General features: G+C 45.4%; 1 protein-coding gene and 1 long non-coding RNA gene across 8 annotated transcripts in view; both read right to left on the bottom strand.

The window, feature by feature from the left end:
* Positions 1–18239, bottom strand: part of astn2 (astrotactin 2) — a 266754-nt gene that overhangs the window by 189449 nt on the left and 59066 nt on the right. The gene's annotated exons all lie outside the window — the stretch shown is intronic.
* On the bottom strand, positions 2288–7801 carry LOC145659122 (uncharacterized). The gene is made up of 3 exons (XR_014125162.1): positions 7581–7801; positions 5679–5925; positions 2288–3316 (listed from the first exon to the last, which is right to left on the bottom strand). It is a non-coding gene; the product is annotated as an uncharacterized LOC145659122 (long non-coding RNA).

Below are 18239 nucleotides of genomic sequence, written 5' to 3'. Positions count from 1 at the left end.
TTTGGATGCACTTTTCAAAAACACTGTTGGCCATTATTAAGCGGGATTCTTGAGAAAACGGTCTCAGAAGCTATTTATCCAGAGTCTATTTAATGGCTCACATATTCAGACATCATTCTCGGGGTTAGACAGCAGCGTGGAGTCAGAACACAGAGCAAAAGATGTCTACCGCACTTGATTGTTTGCTTACCTGCATTTTTAGAAATAAATTTAATCACAGCACTAACTGTATTACTTTCTTTTCCTCTCGCTACCCACACAGGTTATACAGCATTGTTTCTTTGATCCGTCATGTCCTACCCTCTACTTGTCTCTCTTCCTTTTCTCTCTCTCTCTCTCTCTCTCTCTCTCTCTCTCTCTCTCTCTCTCTCTCTCTCTCATGGTACGCTGCAAGCTGAGCGGGCTTATTAATCAGAGAATTTTCTAATTCTATCTTCATGATAGAAAAACAAACCCGTCTAAGAGTGTGACTCATGCACTGCGGGCTGCCCATAAATCCCGGGCGTCCGCACAGGTTGGCGTGGACGGGAGTGCCTCACGCATCACCAGATACGTTCATTAATCCCTCCCACTTGCCCCGCCACTGAAAACCAAATTCTCTCCAAGTTAAACGCGGAAAAATAAGTCATTTCTTAATATCCCAGATCCCTGCGGAGGGTCAAGGAGAGCCCCGTACCTGCTGAATTAAACTCCTGCCTGCAAACGAAGGGAGTAAGACGGGACTGAAGGGGGAAAAAAGTTATTGTACTAAACTGGAGTATAACGTAAAACGGATTCTGACGTACTACAGTATTACAGATCCTGACGTTGCGCAATAACACCGCGGTTCACTTTTGCACGTTTCGGCGCTACATCAGTAGGGAGTCAGCATTCTGGGTAATGTCTGTTACACGAACGAGAACATTTGGAGCAACACATTTGTTTAGAACAAAACCGTAGCGGATGCCTTGGAAGCTACTGCAGGTTCCACCACCGCGTTACGGCATCAGACCAATCGTTTAAAACACTTAAAACAGCACCCCAAAGCAGAACGGAATACATCAATAAATTACATGTTTGCTTTAGGGTTGCTTGCATTTGGTTTTGGATTTTTGTTTCCTTTCAGTTCTGCCAGTGAATTTTGCCGTCATTCAGAAGCTCTGGCCAAACACCAAGCAATCACGACACACACCCATGTTCTCGCGCAGTGGTTAAGAGAGAATTAATAATAAACAAACAGTCTAACCATGGCAGACTTCTGAGGCCATCTGGCAAAGCAGTCGCAGGCTTTGAAGACATGCCATTTCAATGCTCAATGCACAAATGCAGCACCATACATAAAGCACTATAAATATAAAACTAGCTAATAAAATGAATGGATTTGTAAATCCCAAACAATGCTTTTTAAACTCCTAATGAGGTTATGAATGATTGAGTATTCATGTAATTTTTATTTATTTATATAATTAATAGTGTGCATGTACACACACTATGTCCTCTGGAGTAAATAGTGCTTCTAAATTTCATTCCAATTTCATTCCAATTTCAACAGACAAAGGGAGAGAAAGAGCGAGAACAAGAGAGTGAAATGGAAAGAGAAAGAAAGAGAGAGCGAGAGAGAGAGAGAGAGAGAGAGAGAGTGAGAGCACAAAAGAGAAATGGTAAGGGAAAATTCCCATTCCATTGTTGGGAATCCATAAAATCCATAAAATTTAACGCTGATCAATTCACTGATTAATTTATCAGTATTAAATAGCTTGGGAGTGGGGAAATAGATGAATAGTTGACTATTTTTTATTGTTTATTTTTAAATAATTAAAAGTGGAGGTATACATAAAGTATTTCTTCTAGATTAGATACACATGGAATTTCAATTTCATTCTGGTTTTACAGAGAGACAAATGGAGAGTAAGGCAAAGAGGACAAACTGATTTGAGCTCTCTGTTCTTGTCGTGGAGACATTCCACACCATGCCAGAGGACAACCTGCAGGGCTGAAATCCGATGAGCAGACTGGAGCACATCCCGGCACCTGCCTTCCTGTTTCCTGCTCCAGCATCAGAGCCCTGGGCAAGGCTGCCCGCCTCTGCCAGAACACGCGGAAATGAAACGCAAAGCACATGTTAATCTTTCCAGGAAAATCCTCCGGAACGATGCACAAACATTCACCTGTGCGCTTACGCACACACACACACACACACACACACACACACACACACACACACACACACACACACACACACACACACACACACACGGCCACATACACGAACGGCAACATGTGTTCAGTCTGGAATTGTACCCGCCAGGGTGGGGGTGGGTGGGGGGAGAGGGAGGTGGGGATCGATGCCCAGGGGAAGTCGAGGTGAACCTTGCACGAGAGTGGCTCTTTCTGCACCGGAGAGCGTCTGCTGCTCCGTGCTCCCTCCCGGCCGGATCTCATTCTTTTCCTCTATTCAAACTTGTTTCCTCCATCTCATCTCTGCCACGGACATCCCTGTTTGACAGCAGCGCCCGTGGCTTGTTCCTCTCTGGCACTCATGGCTCTAGAGCAGCCAGTGACTGAGGACTGTGGGAAGACGTTAGACCTCCAGCTGCGTTCAGAAGAAGCCTTATTAATCCATAACCTTCAGGGAAAACAGAAGACAGCAGAAAAGCACTTCGCAGTGCTCACAAGCTCACGGGTGCATGCCACTTACTGCGTACAGCCTGGGTGAAACGACAAAGCCCTCAAGTGCACCAAGTTAAAAAAAAAAAAAGCAGCAGTTTTCAGAACTACAAATGAATCAGGAAAAGGGTTCATTTTCTTGCAATGCCCCGCAGGGTTATATATATATATGCTTCCATGCTTCACAATTTCACACATTTTAGTAACTGAAACCGAAATCTTTGAAGGGACTGCGGTGTTTATTTCTACATGTGGTGTGCCACGGGTCCAGGCAATATTACCATAATCACTGCAAAATTATCATCAGGCTCCATATGAAATTCAATAATCTATTATATCCCGAAGGCACACGGAGCTGATAGGACTGAGGGTCCTTTAGTGATCCCACCTCAATCATCTCATCTGATTGATTTCAACCTGTGAATATTGAGCAGAAACCAGCCAGACGGCGTCTTCTCCAAGTGTACCTCCCAGCTGGTGTCCCCTGCTCATCTCCCAGCTCAATATGGCCGTATCACCTGTGCTCCTCGTCCTGCCTGATCCACTCGGCCATGCCTGGGCTTGGAGGGCAGGTGTGCCAGTCACCTTGCTCTGCGCGGGTGCCTGTCGATGGCGAGTTATGGGGTGCCCTCCTGAACCCAAGCTATTACCCAGAAGCACAGCCATCAGTCTAGCATCCACACACACACACACACACACACACACACACACACACAATAATTGAGTATGCACGCACACACACATAGAACCCCAATAATTATGCACGCACGCACACGCACAAATACTCACAGATATCCACACTCATGCCCATGTACATACAAAACAGTGTGAACATCTGTGGCAGCTGCAGTTTCGAATAAATTGAGGTGAAGAAGCAGAACCATCACTTGTGTTCATAGTGATCTGAAATGCACACGTAGGGCAGTCTTGGAAAGTGGCAAAGAAAAGCAATAAGCCCGTCTCTCCCACTTGACTACTGTTCTTGACACCACTGCATGTGCCTTATGCAGTGAATTTAAACAGTCTCTGGGTAATGGAAACATTTATCACTCTCTCTAGCAGTCCCACTACGCCAGGCATTAATGTCCCCGTACAATTTACCAAAGTGATCCCCAGCTAAAGCCAAATTCACCGACCGCCAGTCCCAAGTTGGTGTAGAGTGTCTGACTTAAGGCCCTGACCAGGCCTGACATAAGGTAGTGGACAGGTGTTATAAAGCTGTTGGAGGGTGTTATTTGGCATGTGCAACTATGCAGGTATTATTAGGCAAGTGTAATTAGGCATATGGGGGGTTTAATGGGCAGGTGGGGGTGTTATTGGACAGGTGTTATTAGGCAGGTGGGGGTGTTATTAAACAGGTGTTATTACACAGGTGTTATTAGACAGGTGGGGGTGTTATTAGACAGGTGTTATTACACAGGTGGTATTAAGCAGGTGTTATTAGGCAGGTGGGGGGTGTTATTAGACAGGTGTTATTAGGCAGGTGTTATTAGGCAGGTGGGAGTGTTATTAAGGAGAGGAGCACTGGAACTGAGCTCCAGGAACTTTGCCTCATCTACTGAGTGTTACAGGGGATACCTGTAAATGACACGGAGCCACATGGAGCCCAGCTGAGCACTGTCGTCAACTGGGAGGTGCCTGACTGCTCCATCATGAATATTCATACGTCTGGTGGCATGCTCATGTTACGTCTTTTGACTGCAATATATGAGAAGAGGATTCCAGGGAGCAAATTTAGATTAACAACTGATGAAAGACATCCTGTTTCTTTGGACAACTTGTGTACTTCACAGTAATGTATATAAGCTGTAGGGATGAGCACCAACTAAATTCACTTTATCCTCAAAGTCCGGTAAATTTGTTTGATTGCAATCATAGTGCACATTTGGCTAAAAAGAAAACCCCAGAGCCAACAATTGAATCTCAATTTGTCATGCCACAAAAGACCCACATGTACCAAAAAGAAACAAGGCACATTTAATGTTCAGACAAGCCCATAGTGAATGGTTTAGTATGACACTAATGGTTGCCAGGCTCCTTGTTAGTCGTTTTCATATTGTAAAGACATGCCGGTGTTTTCTTTCCTCTTTCTGTCTTTCATGACATCCCATGATGCTCCTTGTTTGCATGGTAACCAAATATAATTGCCTGATAATCATTCATGGTGGCGTGCTCATTACTGTGTTAAATTAGCACTGCCGGCTGAAGCTCCTGGCCGCTCCCCTCACTTTCTGGCATGTTCTTTTAAATAAACCCTTGTGCCAATGACAGAGAAATGCCAACCGGGATTTAGGTTGTGCCGTCGAGCCCTGCTCATTTGCCTGACATCCTTAGAAGTGCCCCAGAGCTTGTGCGGAAGAGTGGTGCCCCTGTTTGCCTCTGTGTAGCTGTTTTGAGCGGGCGTTACGACCAGCCAACACCAGCAAAGCACAGGCCAAGGCAGCAGAAGACACGGGTTCCTGCTTTGCCTCCTGATCAACTGTGACACGATACACTGGGTCAGTGATCAATCAGTCAGCACCAAACGGAGACAGCGGAGCATGTGTATCGCCCGTGGCCATAAACAGTTCACGCACGGAGGAAAGCCAAGAGCAAAGCTGGTCCTCATTCGCCCACCACGAGAGTTGGAGAGACACATCAGAAAAGTGCAGCTTTTCAGAAAAGCCCATTTTTGTATGGCAGAGTGTGGGCATGCATCTACCAAACACCCTCAGCAAAATCAGACATAGTTCTTTTTTTATGAATTTGTTTAAGGCTATAGGATTAAAATTTAGGTCACAGGAATTGTTAAGAATTTTGCTGGTAAGAATTTTTTGTAGGTGTGTGTGTGTGTGTGTGTGTGTGTGTGTGTGTGTGTGTGCGTGCATGTGTGTGTGTGTGTGTGTGTGCATGACAAATACTGTAGGTCTGGCGGTTAAGAGCACAGGCTTCAACATTCATTCCAATCCATTTGCAAGGAAGAGCCTGCGGTCCTTCCACACCTGTCGGCTGCTGCCAGCCAAAGCAGCGCTGTCAGCGCAGAAGGAGCTCACCGTGCGAACGCTACCTCCTCTCAGCGCCTCCACGTCTCCCTGTCTCCACTCCCCATGCTCCCGCCAGCGGCAGAGGAGACAGACGCTGTCCCGGCCGCCAGCGCCAGACGCTCTCCAGAACAGGGGCTGAGGGCCTCGCGCAAAGTGATTCATCCAACAGGCTTTTTGCCCGTCTGACAGGAACTCGAGCCAAGCAGGGCGACGCTCAGATGACGTCCTGCACTGACGTCTGGGCTCTGCGCGCTTACTGATCGAGGAAAGCAGTAAGGAGAAGGGAAGGAAACCCGGGAAAGAGACATGAGCCACTTGGCACGCGGCACTTCCGAGATCTAACTAAATGTAAAACAAACAAGATTTGGGATGGAGGGAAAGGCGTGTATTTCCGCACTGTACTTATGTCTCTACACCTTCATTACTTTACTACATTTTAAAGTCCCTCTGTGCATTTTCTTTTTTTTTAATCAGGAGTTTAAACACCAGTCATGTGACACTGCAACTGGCGGTCTAGCTTATCTACAACAGCAGAGCCCCGACAACAACGACGACAACAACAAACCCCAAACTTGAAGCCCGTTCTGGAACGGCTGAAGAGCTGGCTCTGCAATTTGCAAAAGTGTCTTTTACTCAATGGGCACTTACTCTTGATGCATTAGCATCTTTTTACCCGAAAAATACAAGCTGGCCCAAACTTCCTCCTTTCCACCGGGGCCCCTGCCAGATCTACAGTCACAGCATCAACATCTCCCAGAGGGTCTGGAAAACTCACGGGAAGACTAATGACTTCGAAACAGCTAGAATCCTGGCAGTCAAATCTTCTGAGCGCATACAGATGTAAATTGACACTACAGTCATTAATGCAGACCAGCATCCACATCTGCCATCATTAGAGCAGCAGAGAGGTAACGAGCATCTCCCAGACGCCTCTCTGCCTGGTCGACCCTCCACCAGTGCTTTAATCGCAAGGTCGTTAATAAAAAAAAAAAAAAAAATTTTTAAGTAAAAAGGAAAGAATCCTGCAGAGGATCTTGGATTGAATGGGGTGGCAGGCTAGTTGGTAGAGAATGTCTCTGAGAGCATTAAGGTTAATTAGATATGGAAGCTTCCTGTTCTAATCTTTGCACAGTTGAAGTTGTGTATGGAGATGGGGGGGGGATTAAGGCAGAGAAGCTGTCTATCAGGTGATGCTGGGTAATTAAGAAATTAGCCAACCTGCGGTAAGGGCCCTGTCAGGATGTTGTGAACCTTCCCAGTGCAAAGCGCAACTGCGGAATGCTTAGCATACATGTGCACTCACTCTAATGCAGAAAGACGAGCTTGGATTCACTTCACAGGACAAAGAGGATAAAGAGTTTGGGGCCAAACCAAAACTGCTGTGGAAAATTACAAATACTGCACCATTTCCTGTTATCATGCTGCACTGCCACTTCGTTACTATTATTATTATTATTATAATTATTATAATTATTATTATTATTGTTGTTGTTGTTGTTGTTATGGTAACCCTTTTCTTTCTTATTTTTCTTCTACTTTTTCTTATTCTTTTTCTACCTTAAGTCCTTTCCTACCGTAAGTCCTATAGGCGTGAAACTCTATACCAACGTACTATAGGTGGTGCTACAGCGCACCCATATGCATCCTAATCCATAAGTCCTACGCCGTATGTCATACAGACAAAATTATTTTTTCCAGTGATTACTAGTTATTATTATTATTATTACTCAGATTTCTAAATGCCCAAATGCATGCAGTCTTTTTTGTGTGCATACATATTTGCATCAGGCATCTCCTGTAACTCCTGTAATGAAGGTCAATTCGAAAAACTGCGGCAGTTTTCTGTGGGCCACGGCACGGCACGTCCACCCCGACATCCATGTGTTTGTCCGTGTGTTGATATTTAATCACCATTCCCTGGCATCTCTCCTCCTGCTGTCTGAAAACGTGGACTCGGTCGAGTTATACTTGGATGTCCTCTAAAAAGCCAGTCCAAGGCCTACGCATCTGCGTGCTGAATGACAGGAAGGGCGTCGGAGTCTGGCAGAGGCGCCGCACCGGTGGCTACGGCTTTCAGCGCACTGAGCGCACACTGCACGCAGAGCAGATCTGGCCAATCCAGGCTTCAGGCCATTTTGAAAGACTTGAGTCCGGGGAAAGAAAAAAAAAAAAAAGAAAAGCTGTTAACGAAGTTTCTGACTGATAATTTGTTCCTAATGGTCAGACCTTTCAGGGTGAGAACCCATACAACAACATTCAATCAAGCAAAAATAAATAAGAATATTATAAGAATAATTATAAGAATATTATAAGAATAATTATAATAAATCTTTTGTTGCGCTGGCATGCGCTGACACTTCATTTTAACTTTCTTTGATGTCCACACAAATGTAAGACACGAAGTGTGCAGCTAAACGGGGTGAGCTCAGCATTCCCTTTTCTTCTCTTCATAATGTGAATCTGTTTAAATAATCAAAAAACACAACGCTCAGGCCGATATACGGTGCGTTGTTGTTCTTTTGTCTGCATGACAATGGAACTTAATAATGTGGAAAGAAAGCAAAGCCAGAAGAAAAGATCTTTGGTTCCAGCACCCTTGAAAGCCTTCACTTTGAGTCTCAGAAGAATGACAATTATCCAAGCTGATTATGGGTCTCTTAAGGCGCTACTGGGAGTGTACTTTTTATTTTATTTTATTTTTTTCTGTTCTACTTCCTCGTGTTAGAAACTGATCGATGGTGTTGATCAGCCAAATCTCATTACTCCAGTGCCATGGCTCTGCACGGCATCCAGCTCTAACTAGCTACCTTCGTTTAGAAGGGGATAATTAATGAATTACTTGCCTTATTCATGTTAAATCAATAACGACCTTCGTCCACATGGATATACGTTGGTGCGCTCGGTACAATTAACAGCCGAGGCTGTTAGAAAGTGTTTTTTATAATATTCGGCCATGAGCGAAGGATCCACATTTTGTCATCTGTTCAAAACAAATGAAAACCTTCCAGCATGTCAGCATCAGAGCTGACGTGCTTCTGAAGCGACAGCTTTCTGCCTCGCGCCCGTTCTCCGTCTTTAACCCCGGCTGGCCCTTGCTCGCGTTCACCCGGCCAACGGGGGCGAAAAGGCCAGGGGAAGGAAGTATTCTCTTGCCCCCCGGGCCACACTCCGGACTGACACTCCGCGGCCTTGCCTCATCAATCGTGGGCTGGCGGGCAGCCCAGCGTACCTGCGCGCTCTCCGTAACCCTGTCCACATGATCAATGCTCCCCCGGTTCCCTTTTGTCACATTTTAATCTGTGGAGGGGGAGCCAGGCCGGGGCGAGTGGGCCCGAAAGGGCCGGCCTGGAGGTAAATTATGGAACGGCGGGATGGGGATGGGAAAGAAAGGGAGGTTGAGGGAAGGGAAGAGAGAAATGCTGAGCGGTCTCGCTGCTGCAGATTAAAGTTTACGGGAGGCCAAGGGATGCCTGGAAAGCGAAGCAGAAGCCGAGACAGAGATAGAGGGGGAATGCACAATGCCTGCTGGAACTGCAGGTGCTACTTATGTTGCCCATTAGGATGACTTGGGCTTTACCGATCGCAGCAGCGTCTGTGTAGGTAAAAGACAACCGTGGGGCGGCCAGTGCGAAACGCTTAAAGGATGTGACAGGTGGACCTGTTAAGCGTATCTGCTGGGTTCTCAATCCACCTTAAAAACATGCATGATTACAGGCGATGCAGTAGGAAATGCCGATATTATCCGAGGCTCAGTTAGTATCACTCGAATGTGCCAAACAGATGCACCGCTGTCGTGAGGAGCCATGATTTATCTGTTTCACTACTAGCTGAAGCTGAGCTAACAGAATCTACACTGGCTGACTGCCTTCCTTTGATTCATTGTGAAGTTATGATGCCACACACACGCACACGCACACGCACACACACACACACACACACACACACACACACACACACACACACATACACACACACATACACACACACATACACACACACATACACACACACACACACACACACACACATACACATACACACATACACATGCACAGCAATGGTGGCATGTGCTTCCTGATCCACTGGATCACAACAGTGAGATTCTTTATTTGCTGTTGTGCAGGAACTGGAGCTGAATTCAGTCAGATTTTGTCATTGACCAGGTGAACAACTGAATTCACGCTACCAAGAGAGCTTCGTGGAGCGATTATTTACAATGAATGTGCTAATAGAACATAACACCTGGCTAAAAGAGATGCTCCAAACTATGGCATGTAGCTCCCAGATCAAGTCTACATGTGTGGCATGTCTCTATGAAGATGATGATTTTTTCGATCCTAAATGCTTAGTTTCAGTGTTTCCTATATCAGTGCAGATGAATATGATTTTTGAAGCCAGACTGTAAAGCTCCATGTCAGAAAGGAGTAGTGTGCTCCAACAAAAGAACACACACACACACACACACACACACACACACACACACACATACACACACACATTCACACTCACACACACTCACACACACACACACACACACAAATCTTTGTTTTCTTCCCTCAGCCCTGCTGGAGACTACCAAACCCACTTCAGTGTAGCAGCATTGCTTACTGTTAACCTCTCCACATCCAATAATCTCCCTCTTCCTCAAGCCCTCTCTGCTCTGCTCTGTCTGTTCCCTGAACACCCAGTCTCCACCAGTAACCGTCACCATAGTAACCATGCTGACTCCCGGAAAGGTGCGCTGAGCGACAGGACCTCAAGCCTCGGCAGGTCTGAACACACGCGCCCCAACCAACACAAGAGCACCACTGCGGCACAATTCATCTCAGGAAGGCGTGTTGCAACGCGGCCTGCCACGATATTTAATGGCAAACAAGCCACGTTAAAGTGGGCGCCTGTTTGTAACTCATTTAGACTGAGCCTCAGCGTACTGGCTAGGTGCGCGATCTTCCGGCTGGCTCCATTTCAGCCCGGGAAAAAGCCGACCCATCCAATTTGCCTGCACATCCTGCTTTCAAGTAAGGAAAGTGTGGAGGGAAAAAGGGTGTCGCTGCCATCCAGGAAAGTGCCATTATCGCTCGCCAAGCACACAATCACAAATGGGAAAATGACAACCTACTGGCAGGACTAGACGAGGAAAAGAAGGCACACTACCGTGGATCTGGAGTAAAATCAAGGACTACGGAATATAATATCCAGCAGCATGCACAGACCGAGCTCGGTGCTGGGATTTGAAATCATTGCTAGTGAAGGTCTGACGTCCAGGTGCTATAAAAGCTTCTAACCTCCCTTTACTTAGGAATCATGTGTGATAACAAAATTACATCAATCAGTTGTGATAAATGTTCAGTAAACTATCAGGGACCACAAAATCCAGGACTGAAAACTGAATACTATTCAGACCTGAATAGCCCTATACTAAAACATTGTACCTGTGATTAACTACCTGTGTTCACGTAACATGTACCTGTGCTTAACTACCTGTGTTCATGTAACATGCACCTGTGTATAACTAACCTGTGTTCATGTAACATGCACCTGTGTTTAAATACCTGTGTTCGTGTAACATGCACCTGTGTTTAACTAACCTGTGTTCACGTAATATATACCCATGTTTAAATACCTGTGTTCACGTAACATGTACCTGTGCTTAACTACCTGTGTTCACGTAACATGTACCTGTGCTTAACTACCTATGTTCATGTAACATGTACCTGTGCTTAACTACCTGTGTTCATGTAACATGTACCTGTGCTTAACTACCTATGTTCACGTAACATGTACCTGTGCTTAACTACCTGTGTTCATGTAACATGTACCTGTGCTTAACTACCTATGTTCACGTAACATGTACCTGTGCTTAACTACCTATGTTCACGTAACATGTACCTGTGCTTAACTACCTGTGTTCACGTAACATGTACCTGTGCTTAACTACCTATGTTCACGTAACATGTACCTGTGCTTAACTACCTGTGTTCATGTAACATGTACCTGTGCTTAACTACCTATGTTCACGTAACATGTACCTGTGCTTAACTACCTATGTTCACGTAACATGTACCTGTGCTTAACTACCTGTGTTCACGTAACATGTACCTGTGCTTAACTACCTATGTTCACGTAACATGTACCTGTGCTTAACTACCTGTGTTCATGTAACATGTACCTGTGCTTAACTACCTGTGTTCACGTAACATGTACCTGTGCTTAACTACCTGTGTTCATGTAACATGTACCTGTGCTTAACTACCTATGTTCACGTAACATGTACCTGTGCTTAACTACCTGTGTTCATGTAACATGTACCTGTGCTTAACTACCTATGTTCATATAAGTATGTGCTACATTAATGCCCAGGCAGCAAGTACCAGAAATAAGAAATAATTAAATTAATATGTTTAACGTGTGTGTTATGAAAAGCAGTGAACAGAAATTCTCCTTTACCAACTTCTTAATATAAACGAAGCACCTCTGTCATTTTTAAACCACAGAGCTGTCACAAAAGCACTGACTTTTCACAACAGTGGTACGGGCACTACATGCATATTAAGTTGGCGGTATGGTAACTAAAATTAGAGCTTGCTGGATATCACACAGTATCATATCAGCCACCTAATATACCGGGAGGCGCAGAAAGAAAGAAAGGAAAGGAAAGGAAAGGAAAGGAAAGAAAAGGAAAGAAAAGAAAAGAAAAGGAAAGGAAAGGAAAGGAAAGGAAAGGAAAGGAAAGGAAAGGAAAGAAAAGGAAAGGAAAGGAAAGGAAAGGAAAGGAAAGGAAAGGAAAGGAAAGAAAAGAAAAGGAAAGGAAAGGAAAGGAAAGAAAAGAAAAGGAAAGGAAAGGAAAGGAAAGAAAAGGAAAGAAAAGAAAAGAAAAGGAAAGGAAAGGAAAGGAAAGGAAAGGAAAGGAAAGGAAAGAAAAGAAAAGGAAAGAAAAGGAAAGGAAAGGAAAGAAAAGGAAAGAAAAGGAAAAAATGGTTCCCCTTTGCAATATAATAAATGCACAAAACTCATTATGACAGATAACCGTGCTGAACCCTGCCTGCAGAAAGAGAGAGAGAGAGGAAGGGAGAGAGAGAGAGAGAGAGAGAGAGAGAGAGAAAGAAAGAGAGAGAGAGAAAGAAAGAGAGAGAGAGAGAAAGAGAGAGAGGGAGAGAGAGAGAGACTAAAAGGGGGGATAAGGGAGAGAAAGGGGAAGTGAGCAGAGCAAAGCCCATTACATGCTGTTGACGCGAGCACCAATGAAGATCTCAGAACTGAAACCGCCGAGCAACACGCGATGGCTGAGGCCTCCAAATGAGAAATGAGGAATCTGAATGCCGAGAGGAGCCTCCACCATCGATCACCACGGAGGGAGCCTCTGCTTCCTCCAGGCCCCATGCCGCCGATCTCCAGCCGCCTGCCAAGCGCCTGCGCCGCGAGCTGAGATTAGCTGAGAGCGCAGAGTGTGCAGCGAGACCAGGGCCCCCGAAGCAGCAGTCAGAGACACAAACTCGGCCGTGAACTTAGCTGCTGCCTGCCGGCTCAATCGTATGGTTTTACAAGCACAGCGATGTCCAATGTTTATGACAGAGTAATGAGAAGTCAATTTTATAGCCCTTGACTCCATACTATAAAAATATGTTTATTACACTTTGATGTTTAATCAATAAGCTCTAGCAAAGTGCCTATCAATTATCTTTCGTTCTGAAGTAATTAATTCCAAGTAATGGGTGTTCCCAAGTGTTCACAGGAAATGTAATCAAGAAGTCTTGGTTGTGGCATGAATTTAGGATTTTTGCCATCACAGTAAGGACCCCATATGTTGTTTTCCATCTGATGCAGAGGAGTGAGTGCAGGCCAAGCTCAGCCAGCCTGCCCTGTGGTCTAGTGCAGTGGTGCAGTCTGAGCAGGGGTCCAGGGCGGCTACCCCCGCCTGGATTTCTAAAGTTGGCTAGACCGCCTATGCTCTGCTGCTGCTGCACTTACAAAGACTTTTTTCTTTGTTTTTGAAAGGCGGCAAGCACACACACACACACACACACACACACACACACACACACACACGCAGTCTGGCCAAGGCCACTGTGAAACTCAATGTTTCTTAGCTTTTCCTGGTACTATCATGCTCTCTCCTCTTCCTCTGAAAGCTCAAGAGTAGTGAGTCTCCATATGTGTAGTGTGTGTGTGTGAGAGTGTGTGTGTTTGTGTGTGTGTGTGTGTGTGTGTGTGTGAGTGTGTACTTACTGTACGACAATGTGAGTTTTTATGTAGTGTGCAGTACACTAAAGTGCATCTGACTCTTGACCTCACAAGAGGTTAAAATAAACAGTAAAATCAACATACAACTTATTAAAACAATGGCTCAAAATGATGACTATTAATATTAGTACTAATATTAGTATCTCTCTCTCTCTTTCTCTCTCTCTCGACTACAGTGTAAAAATATATTCTTTCTAAGCAAGGGATGATAACTGAGCATTGATCACTGATTGGACTGTAGCTCTTTTACACAGACAATGTTGAACGATGCTGTAACACTGCAAAACAGATCTTCCCGGAGTCCTCTGCAACCCGACGGACTTACTTATTTTCAGAAACAAATATCAATGATGCCATTCAGTGCCACCCTGCCCAAAAGGAGCGGGTTAAAGATGTCTAGGGGCGACTGGGCGCTGTCCCAGGTGCTGAAGTCTCCACCCCTCCCCAACATCCCAGCCTTTTTGGGACTAACACTGGCCACAGCTCTTTTCTCGGGGGAAGTGCCTCCAACCACTCTCTTCCCACACAGCCGCCATCCATACAGCCACTCCGGCGCCCAGCAGGGCAGTGTGTGGGGAGGAGAGCTCCGAGCTTAACGACCTGTTTTGTTTTGTTTTCTCACTCCCCCACGCTCTCTCTCCCTCTTCCTCTCTCTTCCTCCCATGCATGCAGACAACACATTGGACGGTGGCAGACTAGCGTTCCCTGGTCCAAGTCCCTCCGGCGCCGATCTCAGCGAGGATGACAAAAAAGAGCCAATGCAGAAAACGTCACTGCCGCTAATTTCAATAAATGGCTCCCTTTGGGGGTATTGAACTGTCCGTCTTGGTGTTTTAGGTATTTGTGTGCTGCCCTTGTCAGCCTATGTGGCTCACCAGTTTTCTACTGAAGTGTCTCTAGGCAACATTCAATTTGACTCTATGCTAGTCACATTACTTGTTTTTTTGGTGTTTTTTTTAAAATCCAGGCTCTTGGCTGGGAGGTTAAAATGTGACAGGGTCCACATTTCTTACATTGCCTTTATGAGCACACTTATTAAAGTTTAACTTTCATCTATAATTAGTCTCTTTATCACACTGTACTGAAATTGTGCCAGGCTCCTGTCCTGGAGCCTAATATTAATATTTTACACCTCAATAATTAGGTGTAAATCCTGTTAAATATTAATTTGCCCTACAGATATTTCACATATAATCACTGTGGTTTAGATATTCACACAAGCCCTTGCAGGGGGACACCCAAGAAATAAAGGAAAAAACAAACTGTTATGCATTAAAGTCCATTAAAGCTGAAACGAACAGCATGGGACTCATTTTCCCAGAAGCACCTTCAGTGAGCAGCTCTTCTAGCTCTGGGTCTGTAACAGGTGTAACTTCCTTCCTTCTCTCTAGCTATAGTAACACTCATTTATTCATTTGGAATTAAATAAGCTAAGCTGGTTTAGCCTGCGCTGCTGTATGACAGAGGGAGGAAGCAAATGACTACTGGCTTTACAACTGGATGATAAATACAGAACTGGGGGCACCTAAGATCCAAAAAAGCTTAATGCACTTCCGGTTTAATCCAGTCCACCCTGAACACGTTTAAGCACTCAAAATTCCTCCGTCCTGTGATAGTCGTACAGTTCTGGAGTAATTTTCTGATTTTCTTTTGGCACAATGTTAAAACACGGACACGCGCACACACACACACACACACACACACACACACACAAAGCTCTGGAAGCTCCAATATTCCTCTCCTTTGTTAGATTCAGTGGTGCGTTTATGCTTTCCATGCTAGGTGCATGGCACCAGGGTGGCGTGGTCATTCCTGTCCCCTCCTCTCAGAGTCACGCAGGCCCACGGACTTCGCCAAGCGACTGGGCGTAGACCGGGTCTGCGCGCATGCCACAGCGCGCAGACGAGTGATGCCAGGCGTGGAGTGGGTGCACTGGGTGTCCTGTTCTCACCACATATGGCTGGGTCTCTGTGTAAAGTGGCTTTGGGTGAAGCCTCTCCCAGCCGTAGAACTAGCTAATGATGTTTAATTAGGCGTCTACACCCGTTCCGTTCACGGCACCGAGCATCCTTGCCGTCTCACGCGCTCGCAGGAGTTAAAAGTGAGGGGGGCAAACAGCTGTTCTCAGTCTGAATCAGTGGATAAGCCCTGGGAAAGGACGAACCTTCGAAATTTGACTGGGGGCTAAGGGAGGCTGAGGAACCCTGGAACGTGTCCTCGGATTGTCGCCCAGTCTCTTCTGAAGTCCCATTAGCAGCTGTCTACTCAAAGCCATGCTTTTTCCAGATTCGGATAAAGTCACGAACAAAGATAAAATGCATCATCAGCAGGGAAAGGCCAGTGGAATACCCAATGACACACAGTTTAGCACCACACTACGCTTAATTCAAGCCCAAAAAATGATCCCTCAGCGAGCACATGTAACTACACAGGCTGAAAAAAAAAAACCCTAAAGAGAATCCCTTTATCCTCCGATCCCAGGAAACAGTCTGGCACAAGGTATTCTTTACTGTGTAATTACTGTTCATCAAAATCATTAAATTCTGTCCCCGTACAGGAGATAGCTCTTTTGTGTGTTTCACTTCGGCTTCCCTTTAGTTGTTGGTTAGCTTTGATCCTCCTCACCCACATGGGCTCCAGTTCCATAATGCACCAATCACATGAGTTGCCTATTATATAACAACCCTCCCCAGAGAGCTCAACTTCCAAGAACCTGGCCAGCCATCACATGACATCTATATTTGTCATTTGTTTTGAGTAACTCAACGAAAAGTAAACTAAATAATTCTGTATCGGACAAACACAGAATAATAAACAATCAGTCAGTGATTTTGGCCACGTTCCTGTGAGCAGAACTTCTAGACGAGTCGGGACTAGTCGCAGTCAACAGAGAGAGGCACTGCGAGCCGATGGAACCTGAGGCAGTGCAGACGCCAGGGGTTACGCTGCTTAGTCGTGAGCAGAAACGCCTCAGACACCATGAGGGGCAGAAGAATGATCTTATCTACAGCAATACATACGCTTCACATACTTATCTACACATGCTTATCTAATGGAGATACTGAGATTACTGAATTGCTTACTGAATACTGATTGCTTACTGAATCTCATCGCCGATAAATGTATTTATACAGCATGAGTCTAACAGACGGCAGATCTCGTTGTCAGGACGAGCGCGTGCCAGCACCTGAGTCACAGTTAGTGAGGGACAGAGCAGGGCACCGCGTGGGATTCAACATCAGCACCTTCGCTTTCTGCACTAACAGGACGCGAAGAGGAAACATTGGCCAGCATATCTACTGTGATGTCTGGAAGGTTTTCATTTGGTTTTGTCTTTTCCCATCACACAAACATGCACAAACACATGCTTGCGCACCCCCACCCCCACAGCCAAACACACGCACGGACACACACACACACACACACACACTCCAGTAACAAGATTTCAGTATACAAGACATTATTCAGTATGTCAGGGCCATCAGTCAAGCGAACTAAAAATAAGCTTTTTCAAAATCCAGCATATTAAATACAGTATCGGACGGAGAGTGTCACAGCTTGGATACGTTTACGTAGTAAGGACATATTTAAATGTCCTCTTGCAGTACGCAACCCACCATGCCCTTCAATCACCCACAGTGCGTCTGTGTCAACACCAAGCCAAGCCATGTAACTGAGAACTGCCAGAATGTAAACATCACAAGCGATAACTCAATTAGACGTCCATCGTGTTTTTGTGAAAAGAGCTGGCGACTGAATCCTCAGCACGGAAAAAGGCGAGGCGGGGCTTAGCAATGCAAAAACGCTCTTTTTCCCTCTTTTATTCTTTTCGTTTCCTTTTTGCTGCACGACACTTTTGAACTCCGGGAGCACTGCGCTGTTGTCTTCCCAACTATATGCACATTTGCACTGTGCACCGGGGAGCTCATTATTAACCAACGCAGCATGAATAAATAATATAGGTGCACGCTGGGGTTTAAATTGGTCAGCCAGAGGGGAACTCGCCGTGAACCTGGGGCGAGATACCCACATCCATGACATAACCACATATGCTATTAGCAGCCACCTCTTGTTATCAGAACACCATACGCACCTCCAGCTTGCATTTTAATATCAGGTGTACGAAAAGCTCATGCTGAATAGTCGCCACAGTTGACTGTGGCATCTTGCGAATACCAGATTCATAATGAGGATCTATGAGCTCCTGGCTAACACCGGTATCATAATTACGATCTCTGTGCTATTCAGGCCTAGGGCCTGTCACGCACAGCAATAAAAAAGATCACAGGCCAAAGAAGTGATTTAGCTGTGGAAACTATTAAGGTTTTA

This window comes from Electrophorus electricus, chromosome 8, assembly GCF_041902795.1.
Source record: "Electrophorus electricus isolate QZ-2024a chromosome 8, ASM4190279v1, whole genome shotgun sequence".
Taxonomy (NCBI): Eukaryota; Metazoa; Chordata; class Actinopteri; order Gymnotiformes; family Gymnotidae; genus Electrophorus; species Electrophorus electricus.
Note: the sequence above shows the minus strand (reverse complement) of the source record. Positions and strands in the feature narration are given on the sequence as shown.